Source organism: Haliotis rubra, unplaced genomic scaffold (assembly GCF_003918875.1).
Source record: "Haliotis rubra isolate DU_JTF1 unplaced genomic scaffold, ASM391887v1 Scf370, whole genome shotgun sequence".
In the NCBI taxonomy this organism is placed as follows: Eukaryota; Metazoa; Mollusca; class Gastropoda; order Lepetellida; family Haliotidae; genus Haliotis; species Haliotis rubra.
Window position 1 is genome coordinate 66,574 of NW_025767047.1, and position 23,823 is coordinate 90,396.

Below are 23,823 nucleotides of genomic sequence, written 5' to 3' on the forward strand. Positions count from 1 at the left end.
GCTTCCGTGCAGAGCGAGGTGGACCTCAGTGCTCTGACTTTGTGTGGGTTGGAAGCTCTTGGAGGTTCTAATCCTGCTGCTTTGTCGGCTCACATCCAAAAGATATTGTCGCCTTTGAGACTTCTACTGTCGCCTCTGCTGACAAAGGGGATGAATAGGCGCATGAATTTTCTTCTCCTTGTTTTAGTCTTTTGAAGATATATCTTCAGGGCTCTGACAGGACACAAGGATAAGTCCTGGGTGTCCTCTGTTCCAAGGATCGTAGAACTGTCTGTCCGGGTTGGCCAAGTAACTGATTCTTTGCAGTTAAGGCGCAGGAGGAACAGAGTTTTCTGTATGAGTAGCTCAAAGGTAGTCTACTCTAGTGGTTCGTAGACATCACTTGTAAGATGTTGTAAAACCATGTTCAGATCCCAGACTGGTGCTCTGGATTTCTTCTGCTGGTCTTCCAGCTTGAAGGAGCATAGCAGAACAAGTAGTTCTGGCACTTTCGTCAGGTTGATGCTCATCTTCATCATGATGATTGTACTGATAACTGCCAGGTATGTAGATAAAGTCGAACCTTTCAATCACGCTCATATATCTAAGATGACATAGATATTCCGCCACTTGAGGATGAGTCGATTTCATTACTGTGAAACCTTTCCGCGCACTGCATACTGTTCAACTTTCTGCTACTTGTTGTCGCGGCAAGTTGCGAAGTTGATCTGCATGCGAGAGCTAAGATTACTGCTTTCGCTGCTCTGGTGGAGTATCCTCTTTTCTTTAAGCAAGTCTTGACACGATCCAACGTGTAGCTGGAATCGTTAACAGGTTCCCCGTGAGCTTGCTTGGTGTGCTGATGCACAAGCAGGTTCGGTCACTCTGGTAGTTTCAGGGTTGGGCTTCCGAGTTCTTGTATTAGATCTGGGAACCAGACTCTCGCTGGTCAGTAGTGTGCGACCAGGTCAGTTGTAGCACCAGGGTCTGCTTTAACCTAAATGGTGCTTGAGATAATAGAACCGGAGGTGAGAACGTGTATGCGTTTAGTCCTTCCCATGATAAACTCAGTGCGTCTGTTGCCCAGGCTCGAGGATCTGGTACTGGTGAGACGAATGTCTGTAGTTGTTTGTTGAACGTTGTTGCGAACAGGTCTATGAAGGTAGATCCTATTTTCATTATGATGAGCCAGAACGCCTCTGTGTAGAGCGTCCATTCCGTGGATGACGGATGAAGTGGTCAAGATAGAACGTCTGCTAGCACGTTGATCACAGCTTTCATCTCCAACTGGTTGATGTGAAGATGTTGTACTTGTTTCGACCACTTCCCTGATGCCACTTCGTTGTCAAGATGCACTCTCCATCCTTGTAGTAAGGCATCTACGTAGAGGTGCATATCGAAGACCGGCTCTTCTAAATAGGTCCCTCCGCAGACATTGGACTTGTGAGTCCACCATAACAGGTACGTCTAGAGACTATCTGGTAGACAGATCAGGTCCGTGCTGTCCAGGTGTCTTGCCAGGAATTGTTGCAGCGGACGTAAATGCAGTCTTCCTCTGCAAGTCAAAACCTGCGCTGAGGTGAGTAGCCCGAGGAGACACTGCCATGTTCATAGTGGTGATGGAGAGATGACTGCTTCTGGAATCATGGCTTGAATCTTGACCCAACTATCTTCTGGGACCACAATGTTGTACTGTGTTGGGACGAACCTTATTCCCAGGAACTGAAGATCTTGCTTTAGTTCCAACTCAGACTTCATCAAGTTTACTAGCCATCCCAGTTGTGCGCGAGCAGTTTGATGGTGAAGTCTGACTGCCGTCTGAGTTGATTGGCTTCTTGATGAATTTGGATCCTGTCGTCCAGGTAGAAGACACTGCTCAGACCTCAACGATGTAAATAGGCTTACAATGAACTTGGTCACTGTGTAAATAACCACAGGTCCGGCGACATTCCAAACGGCAGAATGCTCCACTGGAAGTGTCAACCTCTGAACAGGAAGCTCAGGTCCATGCTGGCCATGTAATCTGCTGGACGGACGAGTTGTCTGAGTTGAGGTAGGTGGATCATCATCATGTTGTATGTCAACCTGAACTTCTATTTGGAGTTCTTCTTGGGTACCAAGAAAATTGGGGAGTAGAAACCAGCCATCAGATGGTGTTGATCTATCACTCCTATGGTGAACTTGGCCAATAGTGAGTTGATGGCTTCTTCTATAGTATCTGCTTGGTCGTCTGCATAGTTGAAGACTAACAGGTCGAGGGTCAGCAGTGATGTGGTCTTCAGCTGCACTCTGAAGCCTTCTCGCAGTACTTGTGAGACGTAATCGTCCTCCAATTTTCCCCAATTTTCCCAGTACCTTTGTAGACGTCCACCCACTGTCAACAGGTTGTATAGGAACGGCTGGGGGTGGAAGTGTCCAGACGTTCCGAACCCCATCTTCTGCTGTACTTCTGTGACTTTTGACGGATGATGTTGGCCAACGTGTCAATGGATTTGATCATCATAACTTCTCTGGAATCATGTGTGACTTCCTTGGCAACTACGTCAATCTCCCCGCCAAAGATAATAGGCGCTGCCCAAGAAGCTCTAGTAGAGGTTGGGTGAACCTGTCACTCCAGGAACATGTCGCTAGTAGACCTTGTCTTCGTAGTAGGGTGAGACCTGCCGACGCCGAGGCCAGGTGATCAGATATGAAGTGCTGGAGTAGTATATAGAATAGTGGTACGAGATCACTTTTGACAAAAGCCTCTGTAAAGCTTTATTTCATAAATCAAGCTAATCTCTTCCGCTATTGTATATACCACTTTTGAATCCCCAGCCAACTTCCTGGTCACTATGACCGCAAAACCAACACTTTCTTGGTCACGTGACACTATTGTGATCACTCAACAGTTAAATATTTTGAATCGCTACTTCTTGGGTGGGGGTAACATTGTGTCGCGTGAGGTATGATCAATAATTCCTCTCTGACAAAACCTATCGGTGGCCCATCTTTCAAATAGTACAAGTTCGGTTAAATTAGGTCTTTGATGTCCACTTTATCTATGTTGTAAGTTTTGATCGACCATGTCGGATCGGTGGCTCGCTTCGAAAGTGTCTCCTTCCGTGTTCTCCCGGCTGGTAGAGGTACCTCACGAGAACCCGGTCGGGTATTTGTTTCTCTTTTCCTTTACGCGATGGTGCAGCCGATTCAGCGTTCACTGATTTCAATTTAATAGCGTTGGCTGTTTTTTTATTGGTGATACGAGTGATTTGGTGATTGATAGCCGACACCACTTGAGGTAGCCGCGCGACCCATTCGGTGTTGGGTTTATTTAGACTTATTTCCTGCGCGTACTGATGTCCGAATAAGCACTCAGCCAAAGTCCTATTGAATCTCTCGACGATGGCTTGGCTGCGATGAGCTCAGGCCACGCCACGCCTGATTTGGACGTCGAGCTTGGTTAGTATTTGTGACAGGGCACCCATGAACTCCCGTCCGGGTTGACTTGCAGCTCGGTGGGCCATGTCAGCGGATTGCGCTTGTATATGCGCTCGAACGCATGAGCTACTTGGGTCGAATCTTTAGCGGTTAAGGGTTCCGCTCCTTTGTAGCGGCTGGCCATGTCAACGACAGTTAGGGCGTACTTGTATGTTTTACGTCTCACCCTGTCGTGAGGTAGAAACAGGAGGTCGGCTTGGTGAACGCGATTGGGCGTCGACACGTCAAATTTTCTTCTAGGTACGTAGCGTGGTGCCGGTAGGTAGATTTGCCACAGGGCTTGTTTTTCCAACCACGCTTTGGCTTCGTTTTGTGATACTCTTGCTATCTCGGCAAGCTTGTGTTAGCGCTCGTGCCTTTCCAGTATCCACGCAGGCTGTAATAAATGTTTTCAAATTATTTTTGATGTCGTGACATTATATATATATATTTATTCTTTAAGTTCAATTTTTTCGTGTCCATACGCGTACGTGTTGATTCCGTTAATGGCGATCCAACGTTTCGTGTCCATCGGCGACAGGAACGTTTTGTTTATCGTCAGTCCGTATATCCTGTGTCCGTCGCTTCTCAGCATATTCATTTGATGTTTGAAAGTGCGAGTCTTGAACAGGGTTTCCTTGAATCTGGCGTGTTTGATTTGTTTTTTCACCACATATTTTTTCACGCTTTTCTGATTTCATTATCGCTCTGCTTTCAGGATGGAATACATTTTGGGTCACAAGCCGATGTATTCCGCGATCTGCGTGCCGGCGCATTTGTCCTTCATCTTGCCGAGCACTTTTTCATTGAAAGTGTCATGCATCGGGTGGTCCTTGGGGTAGTCGCTGGTGTTGTACAGGTGTATTTTTTTCTTCATGTCCTCATACACGTCATCAGTTCGAATTTCCATCAGCAGGGAATCCGTGTCTGTTTACAGCACTTCACACCTGGCGCCATACTGGTCCTTCAGTTCGTTGTAATAAAAGTTGTACATCAGGTGTTTGGATAAGTCGAGGATGCTCATCCCCACGTAAACAGGCCGGTTGAATTTGATTTGACTTTTTCTCATGTGCAACGCTACCAGATCGTCACTGAATATTTTGCTTTGGGTGAATGCTGGGCTGGCTATCAGTTTCCTGAGGTTTTTTTCCTCTTTCGATCAGACTAGTTTCACGTTCATGAGTTTTTCTCAAATTCTCCATCGTCTTACCTAACACTGAGTTGTTCATGAGCTTTACGGATTTTTCTCGAAATCACTGTTGGCCCGCTTTTGTAAATCAGTGTTCATTCTAATGTAGGGCTCCATCCACAGACTCGGGTCGAACTTGAGCACCCTATGAATTTTTGTGAGTTTCATTCCCAGCGACAAGTACAGTTGCAGGTTGCGATAATGAATGATATATTTTTTCTTGTTCATCACGTTGGGTACGAGTTTTTCAACGTTAGCCGGTTTATTTTGTTGATATTCGGACATCCAATCTGGGTTAACTGTCAAACGTTCAGGAGCGAGTGGATAGCTGTTGTGTGATTTGTGTAATTCCACGGGATATTCCAAGTCCACTTCGAGCATGTAGCCTTTTTCCGAATCTGACACGATGCTCATGACGTCGATCGTCTCGGATGCCCACTCAAATCCCCCGGTGGGTAGATACTGACTCATGGCCCAGCCGTACAGGTTGTTGGCGTCGAGATAGAGGATATGGGTGGTGGGGTTTTTCACGTACTTGTTATTGGCTTTCGCGTAGCATTTGGAGACCATGGAAATCCCACCTCGCAATCCTTTTTCGATGAACAGGTGCATGTTGTAATCCGTCAATAGTTTGAGTTCCACACCGGTCTTTTTCAACAAGGCATCCAAAGAGAGACCCGGGGAGGAGAAATACCATGCGGGGTCTAGGCCGTACTGTTTCCAGGCCGTTTTTCTAAATATCTCGAACACGTAGGCCAACAGGAGTACGTACAGGTCGTGGTAATCACCCACATTCTTGCAGCCCAGTTTATCCCATACGCTAATCGTGCGCGGCCGGTCAAGTTGCTGTAAAATCAGTTGATGGGAGACAGTCGTGCCTCGTTGAACCTCGGGTAAATGCCCTTCCTCATCAGCAGAGGTCGAGTCTCGGCATCGGTGTATCGATTGGTGATGTGGAAGTCGTTTGGGTCGTTGGCCTTGACCAAACTATCAAGGGACGACAGCAGGAATTGAACGCTGTCGATGAATCTAAGACCGTTTAATGAGAAGGAGAATGTAATTTTCTGACTAAAATTGATATTTTATACTTATCCTGACTCATGCTTATTGCTTGTCTCCCTTTCCTTCCGAATGCTAGTGGAACACTTGAATCCCCTTTTGAAGCTCCCTTAAAAAAAGCGGACGTAAAATCACTTACCAGGAGTCACCTCCCTTCCCAGGTTTTGGCGGGAAACGGCGCCCCCCGCCCCCCATGCTCCTCACTCTCTCCGTATTTTATAGCCTGACACACTGGTTTACTGGGAAATCCAGAGTGCCTTGAGGGGAGGTTGGGAGGGCTTACCTCATGAGTCAGGGTAAGAAAATTACATATTTTTCCTTATCCTCACTCATGCTTATTGCTTGTAGAATCCGACGGTATAGGTGGTGGGTCAAGCCACCTCTGGATTCCTTAATGATGAAATTACGTCCTATATACCCCCATGGGAACTTTAAATGGCACTGCTGCTGTTGATCCATATGTCGAAATAATTTGGTAATTTGGGGGGACCACAATATATCAAACTCTTCTGTAACGGTACATGTGGATTTAAATAACTCCAACTCTTGATGTTCGTATCAAGTGGAGTAGTGACCCTATCCGTGTACAAGTAATTCCTTACAAGTACAGGGTCCAATATTCATGCTAGTCTGTTCTAGACGTGTACATGGACTATAAGCTCTATTCCTTGGAGTACGAGCTTTGCATGACATGCGGTAAAAGGGCGAGATACACCTCAGCGCCTTTGAGGGCCGTCAGCTGTTGAGCTACAACCAGAGGTCCAAACTGGTGGATACCGGAGACGTCCTCGGTAGCAAAGTCTCTGAGGTAGTGGTTAGCAAATACTGTCTCCGATTTCCCAAAACACCCTTCCATGATCGTGGATATTGAGCAGTTTCCATGTAGAGCGAGTGTAGATGCTAGAGCTCTAACTTCGTGCGGATTGGAGGCTCGAGGAGGCTCAAGTCCTGCTGCCTTGTAGGCTCGTAGTATGATTGCTCTCATCCAAACTGATATCGTAGTACGTGAGATCTCTGTGGGTGTCTCCGACGATATGGGGATGAAAAGGCGTTTGAATTTTCGTCTCCTGGTTTTAGACTTTTGCAGATATATTTTCAGCGCTCTGACTGGACATAGGGATAAATCTTGTATATCCTGTGGACCAAGGATTGTAGATAATGCTGGGATGTGGAATTGTCTGTCCGGTTGACTTGGCAGTTGATTCTTAGCTATGAAATCCCACCTCAATCCTAGATGAACCGTGTTGCCATGGCGATCAGAAATAGCGTTTTCTGTGTAAGAATTTCGTAAGAAGTTCTTTCTAGTGGTTCGTACACATCAATGGTGAGATGTCGTAATACCACGTTGAGATCCCAAGCCAGCGCTTTAAATTTCCTTTGTTGGTCTTCCAGTTAAAAGAGCGTAGCAAGGCCAGTAACTCTGGCACCTTCGTCAGTTTAACGCCTGTCTTCATAGTGATAACTGAGCTGAGAGCCGCTAGGTATGTAGATAATGACGAACCTTTTAATTTCTTCATTTGTCTGAGATGACAAAGATATTCCGCCACTTGAGGATGTGTTGCTTTCACTGCAGTGAAACCTTTCCTCGATGCATATTTCTCAAAGCTTTGCCACTTGTCATCATCCAAGTTACGAGTAGATCTGCGTAAAGCTAGTGTAACTGCTTTCGCTGCTCTGGCGGAGTATCCTCTTTTCGACAAGCAATTTGTGATACGCTCCATATGTGTAGGTGGAACAATCTTGGATACTTGTGAACTTGCTTGGTGTGAGGATGAATTAGTAGGTTCGACCAAACTGGAAGTTGTATTGTTGGTTTTCCGATTTCTTGTAAAAGAACGGGAAGCCACGTTCTTGCTGGCCAGTAAGGCGCGACCAAAATCAGTTGTAGATTGTTTGTCTGCCTGATTTTCTGTAATACCTGTGGTATTAACGCTGGCGGAGGGAATGCGTACGCGTTTAGCCCTTCCCATGGGATGCTTAGAGTGTCTGTCGCCCATGCTTGCGGATCGGGAATTGGGGAGACGAATGTTGCCAGTTGATTGTTGGATCTCGTGGCGAATAGGTCTACGAGTGAAGATCCTATCGTCTGTATGATGCATCTGAACGCTTGTGGATGTAACATCCATTCTGTTGGGGATGGTTGATGTGATCGAGATAGCGCATCTGCTATTACATTCCTGGCTCCCGGAATGTGACATGCTTTCACATAAATGTTGAGATTGTCTATTATGTTGAATAGTTGAAAGCTGAGGTCTAGAAGATTCCAAGATCTTGTTGATCCTTGTTTGTTTATGTAGAACGCCACTGTTGAGATGTCCGTATGGATCATCAATTTTGCGTTCCTTAGTACTTTGGACCAATGTAGTAGGGCATTTACTACTGCTTTCATCTCGAAAGCATGTTGATATGCAGATTCATTTCTTGTTTCGACCATTTCCCGGCAACCACTTCGTTGTCGAGGGGTGCTCCCCAACCGTGCAGTGATGCGTCTGTGTAGAGGTGGACGTTGCACTCCGGCTCTATTAAGTAATTTCCGCCGCAAACATTCGACTTCTGAGTCCACCATAGTAGATATGGTTTTAGCCTGTCTGGTATTTCGAAGGGATCCAGACTGTGTAAGTGGGCGTTCACAAATCTCTGTAGTGGACGCAGTTGTAGTCTCCCTCTGTGCGTCATGTCTTGAGCTGACGTGAGGAGACCTAATAGGCTGTCATTCTCGTAGTGGTAACAGAGAGAGTAGAACTTGAGATACCATCACTTGTATCTAGACCCAACGATCCTCTGAGACGACCTTGTCATTCTGTGGTGAGATGAAACATCTTCCCAGAATCTGCTCATGTTCTATGTTGTAAATAAGTAGACAGTGGAAACCTTGCCATGTCCGTAAAGGAAGCGAAGCAACGTCCGGATCTGGGACTGCCATCGTTGTGAAGTCTATATATAGTAGACTGGCTGCCGCGAGCAACATTCGTCAAACGTATGTTGTTGCAATTCACCGTATAAACAGTCTTCAATCTGCTGACGGGGAAGGTCTCTAAATCCCTGAGACAGTCAAATCACGCTGTATCCTGCTAACTGGACTGTAAATGAAGTCCTCCTCCCACGTTGAAATGTTGTTTACAATCTGTAGACAACTTCCTGACATGTGAGCGATGTCCAACTTCTGCGCAGGGCGTTGTCTCTCATGGACCAATCAAAATGCAGTATTTTGATTCCTTTCAGATTCCCGCGATGTGACGTCACCGGTGTTGCCAGAAAAAGATCCTTGTAGAATCTTGTGCAGTCGTTGATTCCTTCATCAACACTCGGCCTTGTCCGTAACCTCCCGAAGTTACACGAGTGACCACGTGTATAGAGGGCTGAATGGTAAACGCACGAAAGATTTCGCCGCGTAATACCGATGTAGGTAGACTGACTCCCTGGCTGCTGTGACTGTTCCTTCATTCCTGAAGATAATGCAGTCGTCATCTTATACAGATGATCAGCAGAAATTCCATACTTGCTTAACGCTGTTACTTATAGACTGTATTCATCAGTCTCAATGAAGCGTCGTAAAATACCCCTTTGTGTTGAATACACAAAGGTGTTTGTAGAGTTGATACTTGCAACTTCAGTGTAAGATCTACAACGGGAGTCGTTGATGATCTTGCAGTTCACATCAATCTCTGGAGCCTTCATGAAGGGTCCTGTGTGAAGTAGTGGGAAATCCCTGGCTTGGACGTCGGGGATATGTTGACTGTGGAACTTCATAGCCTTACCAAGGCAGCTCTGAAATTCTCCGGTAGTATCTATCAAGTCGTTAGCTCTGAACCGCGACGACTTGACTGCCTGAAGATCTGCCCGTAGGTAAATGATCTGTATATGGACATGAGTCCCTCCTGGATTCTTAAGAAACATCTTTAACCTTCATGAATGTGTAGGTTCTCAGCGTCGAGGAGAGTTTTTGTGCAGTTAATCCCGCTACCCTTTTCTGATGTAGATATATCTTTTTTTGACGACCCTGAATCCTTTCTGGAGATCAGTCTGAAGAACTGCCTGAAGATCTGCATTATCGAGTTGAAGGTCTCGTTGATAGCTCTTGACCTTGCTAGGCCGAAGAAGGTTCGTCTGGTTACTGTGTCTAACTGTGAGACAGGGTCGATAGGTGGAATCGTGAGTGTGTCTATATCATCATTTAACATCAAGTACGAGAGTGCTTCATTGGCCTCCTTAGAGGGTGATGCGAGTTCCAAACCGTTGGCCATCCATGACTTGATTTCAGAGTCGGAAAAAAGATGACAATCTGCGTGTGTTCGGCGAACGTCTTGTCCTTGAGTGTTCGCCGAACGTAACTGGTGTAGGCTCTACGTTGGTAGGACTGCCAGACCTTCGTGCGGACGTTGTAGTCATGCTTATGCTCAGGTTCGCGGATCTAACGTCCGTATCTGACGTCGATGGTGATCTACGTGGGTTCGGCGAACGTCTAGTCCTTCCGCCGAACGTAGTCGCAGGTTCCATGCTGGTATGGCTGCCAGATGTTCGTGCGGACGCTGTAGTCGAGCTGGAATCTTCCTGTACGCTCTGCAGGACGTTGGTTCCCAACGGACGTGGTTTGCAGCTCAGTTGATCTTCACTCGGGTTCGTCGCAGACGTCGTCTTCGTCGCAGCTCTCTCGCATGCGAACCGTTGTTCCATCAGATCCAACATCTGCTGGGTAAATTGCTGCATAAAGGCGCCGGGGTTGAAGGTCTGCGTTGTCTGTTGTACTGACGACGCATCTGAGATGGATGAGGCTTCTTCCGAAGGGCGTTGATCCTTCGTGCCGAACGTCTGCGTTGAAAGGTTGTCCTACGTGGTCACTGTAGAAGACGTCTTCGTCTTCTTCTTAGATGTGATCTCAGGGATGAGGATGGGCGGCTCATCGTAGACATCTACTTCTTCCAGAGGGACGATCTCAGCTGAAAAGGACCTCGTTTTCTGCGTTGCCCCATGTGGAGACTTCGACGAAGTCTAGTTGTAGCTGACTTCTTTCTCTGGGAAGATGATGCCCTAGTCTTCTTAGACTGCGAAGAGGAAGTATCAGATGAAGATGACTCTTCCTCGAGCCAGCGTTGTCTATGGCGGCAACCTCCTCCGTAGACAACCCCGGTAGACCACTGGAATGGTGCCTCTGCTCAGACACCAACTGCCGGTCCTCTGCAAGCTTAGCCGGTTTAGACATGTCGTGTAATTCTCGTCTGGACCTGTCCTTTGCTCCAGACAGATAATATGAATATCTGAAAAATGCAATATCAGACAGGTGAAAACACAACTGACAACGAGTGTCAGATAAACATATAGGCTTGCAATTAGGACATAGGTTATGCGGATCAACAGCAGACAAACGATACCTACAACCAGAACAAGATTTCATCAATTGTAAACAATGTGAATAATCACGTAAAAACGTGACAAAAACGGATATTTTTTAGAATTAATTCCGTAGAATATTGTAGGTAAATGTTAACTAAAGCCTTATACAGCTAATTTAGAAGAAATGCCTAAATAATAAAAGGTGCTCTCACAACCGCCCACTCGGGTGAATCAGGAGAGAGTGAGGAGCATGGGGGCGGGTGGCGCCGTATCCCGCCAAAACCTGGGAAGGGAGGTGACTCCTGGTAAGTGATTTTACGTCCGCTTTTTTGAAGGGAGCTTCGAAAGGGGGATTCAAGTGTTCCACTAGCATTCGGAAGGAAAGGGAGACAAGCAATAAGCATGAGTCAGGATAAGGAAAAATTGTATTTTTCCATGTTGTTGGGGATGCATGTCAGGTTGCCGTCGACCTTCACGATGGTCTGCATGATCAAGTGAGAATCGTACCCTCTCAAATTGTGAAACATGACGGGGATTTGGATGGTTTTGGGATTGATTTTGAGTTTGAGGTTACACGCGTTGTGAACCGCGCCTCTGTACTCGCCGGTGACGTGGCAGTGATCTCTCACCGAATCGCCGTTCAGCAGTATGTCGCACACGTGGCTGCCATTGTGAGCTCGCTGGTCGGCTTGGGTCATGCGCATGGGAACGACGGTGTACAACTTTTTCCCGATCAGTTTCTCTTCGTGCTGCAAACACATGAGAAATTTTTCAGCCGCGTCGGGACCTCTGTACACCACAGGAGTGTTCGTTTTCCCATCTCATCGGACGACCACGTATCCGAATCCACAGGCCTCGTGCTCCTGTGTTTTGTGCGTGAAACTTTTGTCCGGTGACAGACATATGGTGCCAACATGTTTGATGAGGGCTTCGAAGTCGGCAAAGATGATGTAAGGCACAGGCATTTGATTTTTGTGGTTGGTGAATTTTAAGATGTTGTCATTTTCGTTGGGCATGTCGATTCATATGGCTGTCTGTCCCACACCTAGGCAATCCTCCCGGTGGGATTCTAATAAATCAGCTCGCGTGAAGCCATGCAGGCACCGTGTGAAGTGTTTTATCCACGCGTAGTGATACTTGTCACCTCGCTGGATCATGAACATATTGATCATGCGACCCTCGACCATCAGGCTGATCCTGTGCATGATTGTTTTGTTGCCTTTGTGTCCAAAGACGTTGATGGCTATGTGGTTCTGTGTTTTTGGTGATCTGAGATATGGGTCTGGGTTCGTCTATACCGTCCCAGTTGAGTCCGTCGTCTTCAGGATAGCTCGAAGGTCTGTTCGAATTAACATTGACTGGTAACAATGCGGATCTGATTGCTAACCTCAAACAATTATTACCTCTGTTTTTGACGTTGATCATGGCTTGTTTTCCCTTGTAGTAGGGTGGCAAGTCCAGGTATGATCCGCCTTTGAACGGTATGTAGTTAGCTATGTCTAAATAGACCTTATCGATTCTGTCCACGACCCACCCTGAACCCCTGTGCGTGTAGCGTTCCAGGTATTCTCGTTTGTTTTGCAACGAGTTGTCGATGGACACGTCTATCGTCTCGGGTTGAGTCGCGACTTCTTGTTTACCTCTGAAGTAAGGCTGAACGTACTCAATGACACCGTCCGTCCGCTGTTTATCAAGCGACATTTTCACCGTGATTTGAAATTTGAGACTTCCCGGGTCATTCAGTTCCTCATTGACTTTGTCAGCGATCAGAGGTTTGTCGTCGTGTCTATGTTTTGGCCTACATGCATCCGCCAACCTCTCAGATAATTACCTATCGCATGTTCAGTTCGCACGAACTGTAGATCGACGACTCTGTGTTGGTGCAACAGTTCGACTAGCCCGGCTTTCCTCATTCGGGAATAACCTACCAGCCCCAGCTCTTTCGCTTGGAGTTTGAGTTGTTTCACAGTGGGAGGGGGTTGTATGTTGAGTAATCTCAACAGCTGAGGAGTAACCGACTACACCTCGTTCTCTTGCAATCTGTTTAAGGTCTCGGACAGTAGTCATTGTTATACTTAGTTGCAAACCCAATCTCTAATTAGGCCACCGGTTATGGAGGGGAGGTAACTCTATCAGCCTTATTTACTGAGTAAAAAATAAAGTGCGCATAAAATCTTTCATTTGAACATGTGTGTTTACGCAGTGGAATTACTAAAATAATTTGTGAATGTGAAACTTGAAAAAACGTGCTTAACTAAATGGTAAATAAACAACGTTCTTGCCACTCCGACCACCAAACTAAATATATGATACTTTTGCCACCCCGACCACCAAACTAAATATGATACTTTTGCCACTCCGACCACCAAACAAAATATGATACTTTTTCTAAACTACATGAACTAAATAAGCTATCTGATAAGATACACAACTATAATTCTAAATTGTTTAGTATCTATACTATGCCCGAATATGGCAAACTATTTGTGTAATCTAACGACCAGTACAAGTCTCACTGATCAAAATTGTCGACCATCCACTTAGCCGTCAGAAACCTATGTGCTCGACCCTGCACATGCAGAAAGTGACTGCAGGAGGCGTTACGGTTGCATTTTGATGCAACGTTCATGGTTCTTGTAAAGATGTGTTGTGGCTATCATATAACAAATAAACCAAAGAAACTAACTTTCTCTCCAGAAAATATCCCCCTTTGCTGACAAGACCCTGGTCTTTCAGAGAGACATCTATTTACATCTAATTACACTAAATGTTGTGTAGACTTGTACTGAACTTGAAATGTACACGATGTTTGTCCTATTCTGGATTCCACTCCAGTGGACAAAGCTTGGTAACAGGTCTAGTCAACACCGATTTCCCCACTTGAACATCCACTACTCTGACATGTCCATCTTTGCTTGGATATATCTTGGTGATTCTACCTAGCGGCCAGCTTCCTTGTGGAGATTCAGGACTAACAACAACGACAACGTCATTTATTTTTAAGTCCTTACGTGTAGCTTGCCATTTCTTGCGGACATTGAGAGTGGGTAACCACTCTTTCATCCACCTTTTCCATATATGCCTCAGTAATTCCTGTACACTCCTCCAACGTTTACGAGGATTGAAGTATTGTAGGTCTTCCTCAGGGGCAAAGGGGCCACCACATTGACCATGTAGAAAATGGTTTGGTGTAAGAGGCACAACATCACTGCGATGTGCGCTCTGATATGTCAGAGGTCGAGAGTTTAACAAAGCCTCTGCCCCTACAAAGGCGGTCATCAGTTCCTCGTCTGATATATCACCAGAACTAAGAACAGCATAGATTGCTCTTTTGGCTGATTCACTCAAAGATTCGAAAGTTCCACCAAAATGTGGAGCATGTGGTGGATTAAACTTCCACACGACTTTTCTGCTTGCTAAAGAAGCTTTTAGATAGTCTCCATCAAGTTCCGAAATTAGCTGTCTAAGTTCCTTGACGGCTCCCACAGAGTTAGTGCCGTTATCAGAGATGACTTCATTTGGTATTCCTCTTCTGTGTGCCATATGAGAGAAAATGTTCGGGAAAGAGTCTGTGTCTAAACCGAAAGCTATCTCCAGGTGTACCGCTCGAGTTGATAGACACGTGAATAAACACGGATACCGTTTCTGTCGACTTTTCCCCCGACCTTGCTTTGTTAGAAATAGACCAGCAAAGTCTACTCCTGTCTGAGCAAAGGGTCTCATGGAACATCTAACCCTGACACTTGGTAAATCTGCCATTATCTGTGTAGCAGGCTTGGTTTTCTGATGTCTACACCAAGCACACTCATGTTCCCAACTACGAATCTCTTCACGAGCTGCTATAATCCAAAACCTACTTGACAATGCAGCCAATGTGTTATTGGTTCCCATATGACAACAGACTTCATGGAATTGTTTCACCATCAACTTTGTTACCCAGTGAGCTCTAGGAAGTATGATTTGAAAACGTGATTCATAGGAAAGATCCTCAGCATATCTGAGTCTACCACCTGGGCCCAATTGCACAGAGCAATCTTAGTTACAATCAATCTTAGGCCCCTACAATCAACTTTACAATCGCCATACATTTGCCCCAATCCACTTGCACAAAGCCGATCTTAGAGCGATTGTAAGACGGCATGTATTTAAGATCGCGATCTTAGCTAAGATCGAACTCTTCAACGGTGGAGGTACGAATTTCTTAAACTCGACTCCCGTCTACAGTTGTCTGAAAGTGCGCATAGCATGCTGCGCAAATAAAAAGTGATACTGGTCCCAGCACACAATACATACCTCCCTCAATTGCACCTTGCAGAATTTTCATGAAAAAGTCCCAGAAATCTTAGAAGGAACCGATTACGTGGACGATAGCATATATTTTTCTACATTCTAACTGTCTTGATTTATGAACTGAGAATGTGATATTGCAACCACAGAAATACCCATGTTTTATGAAAATACTGAAATACGAAAAAATACATGAATAAATTTGAATCTAGATTTAGTGACTTAATTATGGAACTTAAAATAACAAATATAAACAGTATTTCCTTATGATATAACACCTAAATGTATGATTTGCCAATGGTTGTCAATGAGACATTGTTTAATACGCAGCTGTTGGTGGGGTGGTGGGGTGAAGTGGGGGTGGGTTTAAAATCCTAAATATATCCTAGAATAAAATACAATAAAATAATGGCTACAGAAGTGTTGTAAAGAATGCATGGCAGGGAAATACGTGTATTAAATAATATTTCCAGAGAGTAGTTATTATTATAAACGTATTCACAGTATATTAATTATTTAACCCTATTGCATTGATAAATATTTTTCTTAAAGTGAAATTCTTTTGAAACATAAATTTTTAATGCCTCATCATGTGTATATCCCTATTTCATGACTACTTGTATATATTTAAATTGCATAATCAAATTTAGATTTATGGATGAGAAAGAAACTTGATTTTGCACGTTAACTTGTGTCTAATTGTAGATTACTTTAATGATAAAGTAAGACAAAATCACTCCATGACTGAAAGGAGATATCAGTATGTTGAGCTCTGCAATTGGGCATGACAGACTGTACGGCAACGGCATATGCCAAGGGAAACCACTCCCATCTTGCGTATAAAGTAAAATTATCTGCTCTTGAGTTAATGAAAAGGTCACGGCCATTGTTAATCTCACACGCGGACACCATTCACTATTATCCTTTCCTTGATTATCAAGAAGGTATGTTGTTTCACACTTATTCAAACATTGAATCGGCAGGGAATAGTACTTTGTGATATCGACTCGATAGTTATGTGTTTCACTACAGTAAATAACAATTTTAATGTATCTGATGTTAAATCGGTTGTGCATTCTCCGTGTTGTTGAAGTGTCGTGGCGAACCACACAGTTTTATGCAATATATATGCAATCTCCAAACGTAAAGCTGATTATTTGCGTGACACTAATTTGAATGTCATTTCTAAAATGACTAAAATGATCTTTGCTCCTTACAATTGGTCTGGACCAATTGTAAGTTTCGATTGTAACTTACAATGATCTTAGCCTGCAATTGTTTTGTGCAAGTAGATGGCGATTGTAACCGAAGCCTAAGATCGAGATCTTAAGGATTTACAATAATTGTAGCGCTAAGATCGTTCTGTGCAAGTGGGCCCAGATCTGATCAGTCCAGAATCGTCTAAAAATGGATGTAAACCCAATAATTTGCTAGAGTGAGGAAGCTGTTTTCCTTTGGTCAAAGCTGTGTATTCCTCTGTAAATGCTTCCTTTTGAGCGTTCAAAAGAACTAGTGTTTCAGCATCTTGAATCTCATCGGCATCAAGCTCGGCAGATTTCCTAGTTTCTCCAGAAGAAACATTGTGAATGAACCGAAGTATCCAGGCAGTAACTCTGCACAATCTCCTCCAATCTGAATATCTTGAAGGGTCCAAGTGCCAGGTCATCACTGTAGCAGCTTTACATGTTACCATTGTAATATCTGACTGACATCCCTTGCGTCTTTCTAAGTTTTCATCAACTTTCAAGTTCCTTTGATTTGGCCACTCCTTCTCATCTTGTTTTATAAACTCTGGACCTTGAAGCCATTCCTTTCTATTTAAGGTTTCAACATGTGCTCCTCTTGTGAGAATATCAGCAGCATTCTGCTTGGTTGGGACATATTTCCACTGACTTGGGTGAGTATTATCCTGTATGAACCCAACTCTGTTTGCAACAAAAGGTTTAAAGTTTCTGCTTTGATTTTTAATCCAACATAAGACATTTTCACTGTTTGACCAAAACTTTACTGATTTTGGAGAAACAGCAAGAGCCTCTGTCACAATCAGTGTTAGTCGTACACCAAGAACAGCTGCAAGCAGTTACAACCTAGGAATTCTCATTGCTTTTAGCGGAGCAACTCTGCTTTTGGATGCTACTAGAGTGCTAGACCTGCTTTGACTGGGAGGTTACTTACACAGTAGATGACTGCACCAAATGCTTCTTGAGAAGCGTCTACGAATACATGCAACTGCTGGTCAATTGCAGCTTGATTTAAACCTATGTTTCTCGGAAATCTGAGAGAAGAAATCAGCTGCACTTCATTGTACCACTTCCATGTTTTTGCTTCAAGATAAGGATTCATTTTCTCATCCCATCCGAGCCCAGCAAGCCACATTTGCTGGAGTAAGATTTTTGCTCTCACAACGAATGGTGCTAGTAATCCTAACGGATCAAAAACCTTGGCAATTTCTCTGAGAAAGGATCTCTTTGTCACTGTGAGCAATTTGTTTTTTGAACTACAACCAAAGTTAAATTCGTCAGCTTCAGCACACCAGACAAGTCCTAAGGTTTTGACTGATGGTAATTCATCTGTCAATATGCTAATTTCCTGCACCCTGTCTTCCGCTGGAATTTCATTCAGAACATTCTTTGAATTTGACAGCCATTTTCTGGCGTGCATACCTGCTGTTCCCCAAAGGGTCATCAGCTGGTTGTAAAGTTCTAATGCATCAATGTCAGTTTGAACAGAATCTATGCTATCGTCCATGTAAGTTGATTTAACAACTGTTGTAGACGCCATAGTCAAGTCTGTTTCATGTAATTTTGCGTGCTCCTGTGTGATGTACTGACCCAGAAAGGGTGAACAGTTTATTCCAAACACTACTCGAGAGAATTCATAAACAGCAGGAGGTTTGACCTGATCACTTGATCGCCAGAGAAACCAGAAGTATTGACGGTCACACTCCGCAATCTCTATTTGCAAATACATCTCCACGACGTCAAGACGAGTCCAACTGGATACCTTCTAAATCTCAAAAGTATCTCAAACAGATCATATTGCATCTTGGGATCCTGGTGTATAACATCATTAAGGGAAATGCCACTACATTTAGCAGATGCGTCAAATACCAACCTGACTTTTGTTGTTGACCTGTTCATATTCACCACTGGAAAATGAGGTAAGTACCATTTTGATTTACTGATTTCTTCCTCTGGAACTTTTCTGAAGTAATTCCTTTCAAGGTACTTATCTATGACATCTTCATATGCTGCTAATATTGTATCATTTTTTGACAATTTCTTCTCTGTATCTTTCAAACGTTTCAATGCCATCTCATAATTGTCTGGCAAGATTTCAGGATCCAATTTCCAAGGAATGCCTACTTTATATCGCTCATTTGTGTAGCTAAGGGACGTTTTAACAGCTTGAAGTGCATCTTCCTCTTCAGGACTCAACTTGGGTGTTGCAATAGCAACCTCTTCAGTTTCCCAAAACTTCTGAACAAGTTCATCGAGGCAATCATCTGCACACCCAGCAACAGCATGCTGAACAAAGCATACACGTGACATCTGGTTCTTGGATGCACAACCTTTTGGAACAATCCCCACACATGTCCATCCTAACGGTGTGAGTCTTGCACCTGGCTCTCCAGGTAGTCCATACAGTTCTTTTTGTGAACTGTGCAACTCAATATAATCAATCCCTATGAGGATGTCTATTATTGGCGGAGAAACTGGTTTAGGAAAATCTACACGTTCCAAATGTTTCCAGTTTTCTTGGATATTTTGCCAGTTCACAGCAGGCAATGATCCTGTCACTTTAGTAGTCGTCAACGCCTTCATTGACATTTTTACTGAACCATCAACACTTTCAAGGTCAAAGTGAACACACCGACTATTAAACGTCTCAGTTTTGCTATTCAAAACGTTAACAGAGATCTGCTGATATCTACCTTGAAGACCTAATTGATTAGCAATGTCCTCATTAATGTAAGTTTGAGTACTGGCGTCATCCAACAGAGCATTGACCTTTATTTCAGAAATGCCATTCTTTAAGACAACTGGTACAGTCCTGAGTGTATAGGTCTTAGCTTGTTGTTTCGTAGTTGACATTGTAACAGATGAAAATTGCTCTGTACTACCTGAGGTTTGTTCAACATCAACTTGTAACTGTGTTTTGCTGCTATGAAGTAAACGATTATGCATTGCTTGGCATCCGTCAATGTTACATTTTTCCGACTGTTGACAATGTTTCCCTACATGGCCTTTGTCTAAACATCGAAAACAAAGTTGCAGGCGTTTTACAGTTTCCCATCTGTTGGAAATATCAAGAGCTTTCAGTTTACGACACTTTGAAGTTGTATGGTTTTGCATTTGACATACATGACACTTGAGTGTTTTCTCATTGTTCTTTGCACCAAAATAAACACCTTTCTGTGTACGTGAACATGATTGATCTGTCTTAGATTTTTCTGAAACACCATGTTTAACCTCTGATGCTATCATCTGAAATTCAGATTCTCTGACTACCCATTCACGCAGAGTTTCTACTGACCCTTGCCTTTGTGATTCGAACATCCATCTCAGAAAGTGAACTAACTAATTTCAACATTTTCAGAGTTATATGTCACAACCTTTTGTCTACCATGAACTGTTTGTGTAGCTACTGTTTCTATTGGCTTTACATCATCACCATGCTTTGAAACTTGATCACTTCTAACCGACTTTTTGTCATCTTGAACAACATCGTGATCCCTATTACCATACAACCTGTCAATACCCTCTCTCAGACTACCTGCTGAAGTACTAGCAGTATTGTTCAAGTATACTAAAGCCATGTTTACGGCAGTTTCACTTTCTTCTTCAAGTGGTTCAATCTCTTTAATAGTTTTATCAAACTTTTCTAGATCATCAATTTCTTGATAAGCTTCAGCCAAGCTTACTATAACACCCACAGTCTTGCTTTGTAGTGAGGCAACCTTGTTAATATAATCTCTGATTGACTGTCTTGAAGGTAGTTCTTGTTCAAGTAAAGCTAACAACTGGTTTTTAGCTTTTGTTAGTGCCGTTTTCGAACTGGTCTTTGCACGTTTAAGTTTTATTATTTGTAAATTGAGCATAGTACTCTTGCTATCAGCTTCTGGTTTGGCCATGACTTTCAAAACAAAATATTGAAAAAATAACACTATCTACACTGGGAGAAAGAGAGAACACCTAACAACTTACCTGAATAAATAAACTCAGTTCAGAAATAAAGAGCAGTAACCACGCTCTGCTACCAAATGTTTACGCAGTGGAATTACTAAAATAATTTGTGAATGTGAAATGTGAAAAAACGTGCTTAACTAAATGGTAAATAAACAACATTCTTGCCACTCCGACCACCAAACTAAATATATGATACTTTTGCCACTCCGACCACCAAACTAAATATGATACTTTTGCTACTCCGACCACCAAACAAAATATGATACTTTTTCTAAACTACATGAACTAAATAAGCTATCTGATAAGATACACAACTATAATTCTAAATTGTTTAGTATCTATACTATGCCCGAATATGGCAAACTATTTGTGTAATTTAACGACCAGTACGAGTCTCACTGATCTAAATTGTCGACCATCCACTTAGCCGTCAGAAACCTATGTGCTGGACCCTGCACATGCAGAAAGTGACTGCAGGAGGCGTTACGGTTGCGTTTTGATGCAACGTTCATGGTTCTTGTAAAGATGTGTTTTGGCTATCAGATAACAAAAAAAAAAAGAAACTAACTTTCACACAAGAACACATGTGGAGGGGTGGTAATAATAGGTCCACTTCAGCATTGTAGTCAGCTATACTTAGATAGACCGTTTCGATTCTGTACTCAACACGTTCCAGGTGTTCTTGTATGTTTTGTAATGAGGTGTTGAATTACGTATCTATCTCGGGTTAAGTCGTGATTTTAGGTCTACCTGTGATGGGGAAGATAACCCCCAAGGCCCCATCAATCCGCATTATTTTCAATACAAATCGAAATTTGAAGCGTCCCAAGTCGTTCAGTTCCTCTTCGAGTTTGCTGGTGATTATAGGTTTGATATCGGTGGCTGGTATAATTTTGGCTAATTTCATCTGCCAGATTTTCAGATAACCTTTCGGGGTTCTAGAAGTCCGCACGAACTGTAGATCGGCCGGCTCTCGAACAGTATTCATTGTTATACTTAGTTGCAAACCCAATCTCTAATTGAGTCCCTGGTTATTGAGGGGAGGTAACTCCGCCAGCCTTATCTGTCAGGCCAAAAATAAGAAGCGCATATAAAATCTTTAAAAAATTTTCATTCTGAGGAGGCTCTTACGTTTGTTCAAATAGTCTTTTTTCTTCTCGTAAATAAGTTGGTTTCGGACCATGTTCGCCCCGTGGGATCTACATAAGCAGTAATGACATTTCACTCCAATGCCACATACAGAGCACGTGTAGTTCATGAAACCTTTTCTTATAGTCTTCATGTGTATGCAACAATACCCCTCAGTCCTGCATTTCTTGCCACAAATGTCAGTTTTCCCCATAAGCACTTATTGACAACGATACGGAGCGGGTCTCATCTTTGTTATATTCATATGAATATTTAGTCTAATTGTTTCACTATTAACACGGTCGCGGCTAGACCCAGTGCGACGAAGATCAGTTCTCGATCTTTTTTGTCCTGGGGCAAGGCGCGTAATACTGAGAGAGTGTGGGTTCATCGTCGAGAGGTTCGAGCTGTTTACCGGTTAGCAGGTAGTATTCTTTCGTGGCATCATCGACGTCCTAACGGCATGGTTTTCACGCTCGAGTTGATCATTAATGAAATTGAGTCTCTGCATGCATTTTTATGCGTACTCGGTTTGGGCTGCTTGTCATTTCTCCAAGGCTATATCGTGGCGTTTTCGTTACGCTTCTACCTCGGCCGCGTTTGACTCTCGTAATTTCGTGAAAAGGTAATTGCTCCCAGAAAATGCCAGGGAGTTGACTAAAGCCCTGTCGACCATCATAGCGATCGTAGCCATTCTATATATGTTTATATTACTTGAAAATATTTTCCAGTATAATTCCTTGTTTTACGAGGACGTCCTTGGTGGCCATCGCCATGCCCAAATTCATGATGAGCATCCCCATATCCTGCAGGTCGAAATCGAGCTTGATCGTAGGTTGTTTGAGAACCATTTTTGTTAAACGAACGTAACCTACGGCTAGTCCGGCGACCACGGTGGCGTGGTATGCGTCGTTAACGAATGTATTTCCTTCAGACATTATATATACAACAAAAATATATTTATTTTATAACATAATATGCGGGTTTACCTCTAATTGTGGTTGTTGTGTGGGTTTTGGTGTTGGTTTTGGTTTATTATATAACATAATTAATGTTGCCACGGCAGCAGCTGCGCCTGCAGCTATCCACAGAGTATAATTATTTTTGTGGTGCTTGGCAAAACCGCCTTTTCTACCAGCGTCCACTTTTTTTGGATTCTTCTTCTTGGTGACTTGTGTCGGTTCCTGTGTTGGAGCCGGAGTCATTTCTTGCTGGGCAGTTTCCATCTTGTATACTATTATTTTTATTTTTTTCCTCTTTAAATTGACAATGCTTTGCAGTGATAATCGCCGCGGTAACCGGGGCTAAAAACATACCGTATTTGTGGTACAAGACGCAGCTGACAGCGTCCAAAGCGTGTTCGATGAACGGATCTTTCTCGAGATCTTCCCACAGGTAAAGTCAACGTTCCGGTGGAATGGGAAGGAAGTTGCGTTATGACAGATCCTATAGTTTTCGTATCTCGCGTACAGCTTATCGATCTCATCGGTGGGCATTTTCTGAATTTTATCTGGAGTGAGATTGTCCCCATCAAAGTATTGTTTGGCTTTGCCGCCGACCGCCAGCGCCACCGTCTATCTCGTTTGTCGTCACTTTTATCATCAGCCACCAACATTTGTTCGAGCAGTTTGTTGCACTCCATTTTATAATGTAACAAACGATTTTTCATTCTAATAAAATAATATCCAGTGCACGTGAAACATAGCGAGATGAAAGTTAAGTTACACACGATGAGAATTTCAAAAGTCGACATTTAATATAAAACTATAAACTTTCATTTGCTAGAATTTGCTAAGAATTTGCTAGAATTTGCTAAACTAAAACACTCGATAAACCACAGGTTGGTCGGTTTTCAACACGAGTGTGGCGTGTTTCGTTTTGGCAAGCAGTTTTTTCACTCGTTCCCGTTCTAGTTCTAGAACGAATCCCTGTCCTTGCAGTGAAACAAGGCTACCCATCGCGTCTGTTCCCTGAGGTCTTTCAACACTGAGTTGAATTTCTGCGTTAGCACCCAAACGCTGTGTTTTGCGTGTCTGCCAGAAAATGCTAAATACGACAGCATGTCTCTCTTTTTTGTTATCTCTTTATTAGCGCTGCAGTCGTCCAGGATGAACAGCATTGACTCCCCTTTAAATTTGTTGTGATAAGCTTTCAAGAAATCCTGCAGACGTGTTCCCGGATGTGCACGTCCGGGTCCGTCAT

General features: G+C 43.5%; 1 protein-coding gene and 1 long non-coding RNA gene across 2 annotated transcripts in view; one reads left to right on the forward strand and one right to left on the reverse strand.

Annotated features, from left to right (window-relative positions):
* The window catches only part of LOC124285918 (myotubularin-related protein 9-like), a 176,492-nt gene that overhangs the window by 50,125 nt on the left and 102,544 nt on the right, over positions 1 to 23,823 (reverse strand). The gene's annotated exons all lie outside the window — the stretch shown is intronic.
* LOC124285919 lies at positions 6,110 to 23,016 on the forward strand. The gene is made up of 3 exons (XR_006900912.1): positions 6,110 to 6,209; positions 13,081 to 13,085; positions 23,005 to 23,016. It is a non-coding gene; the product is annotated as an uncharacterized LOC124285919 (long non-coding RNA).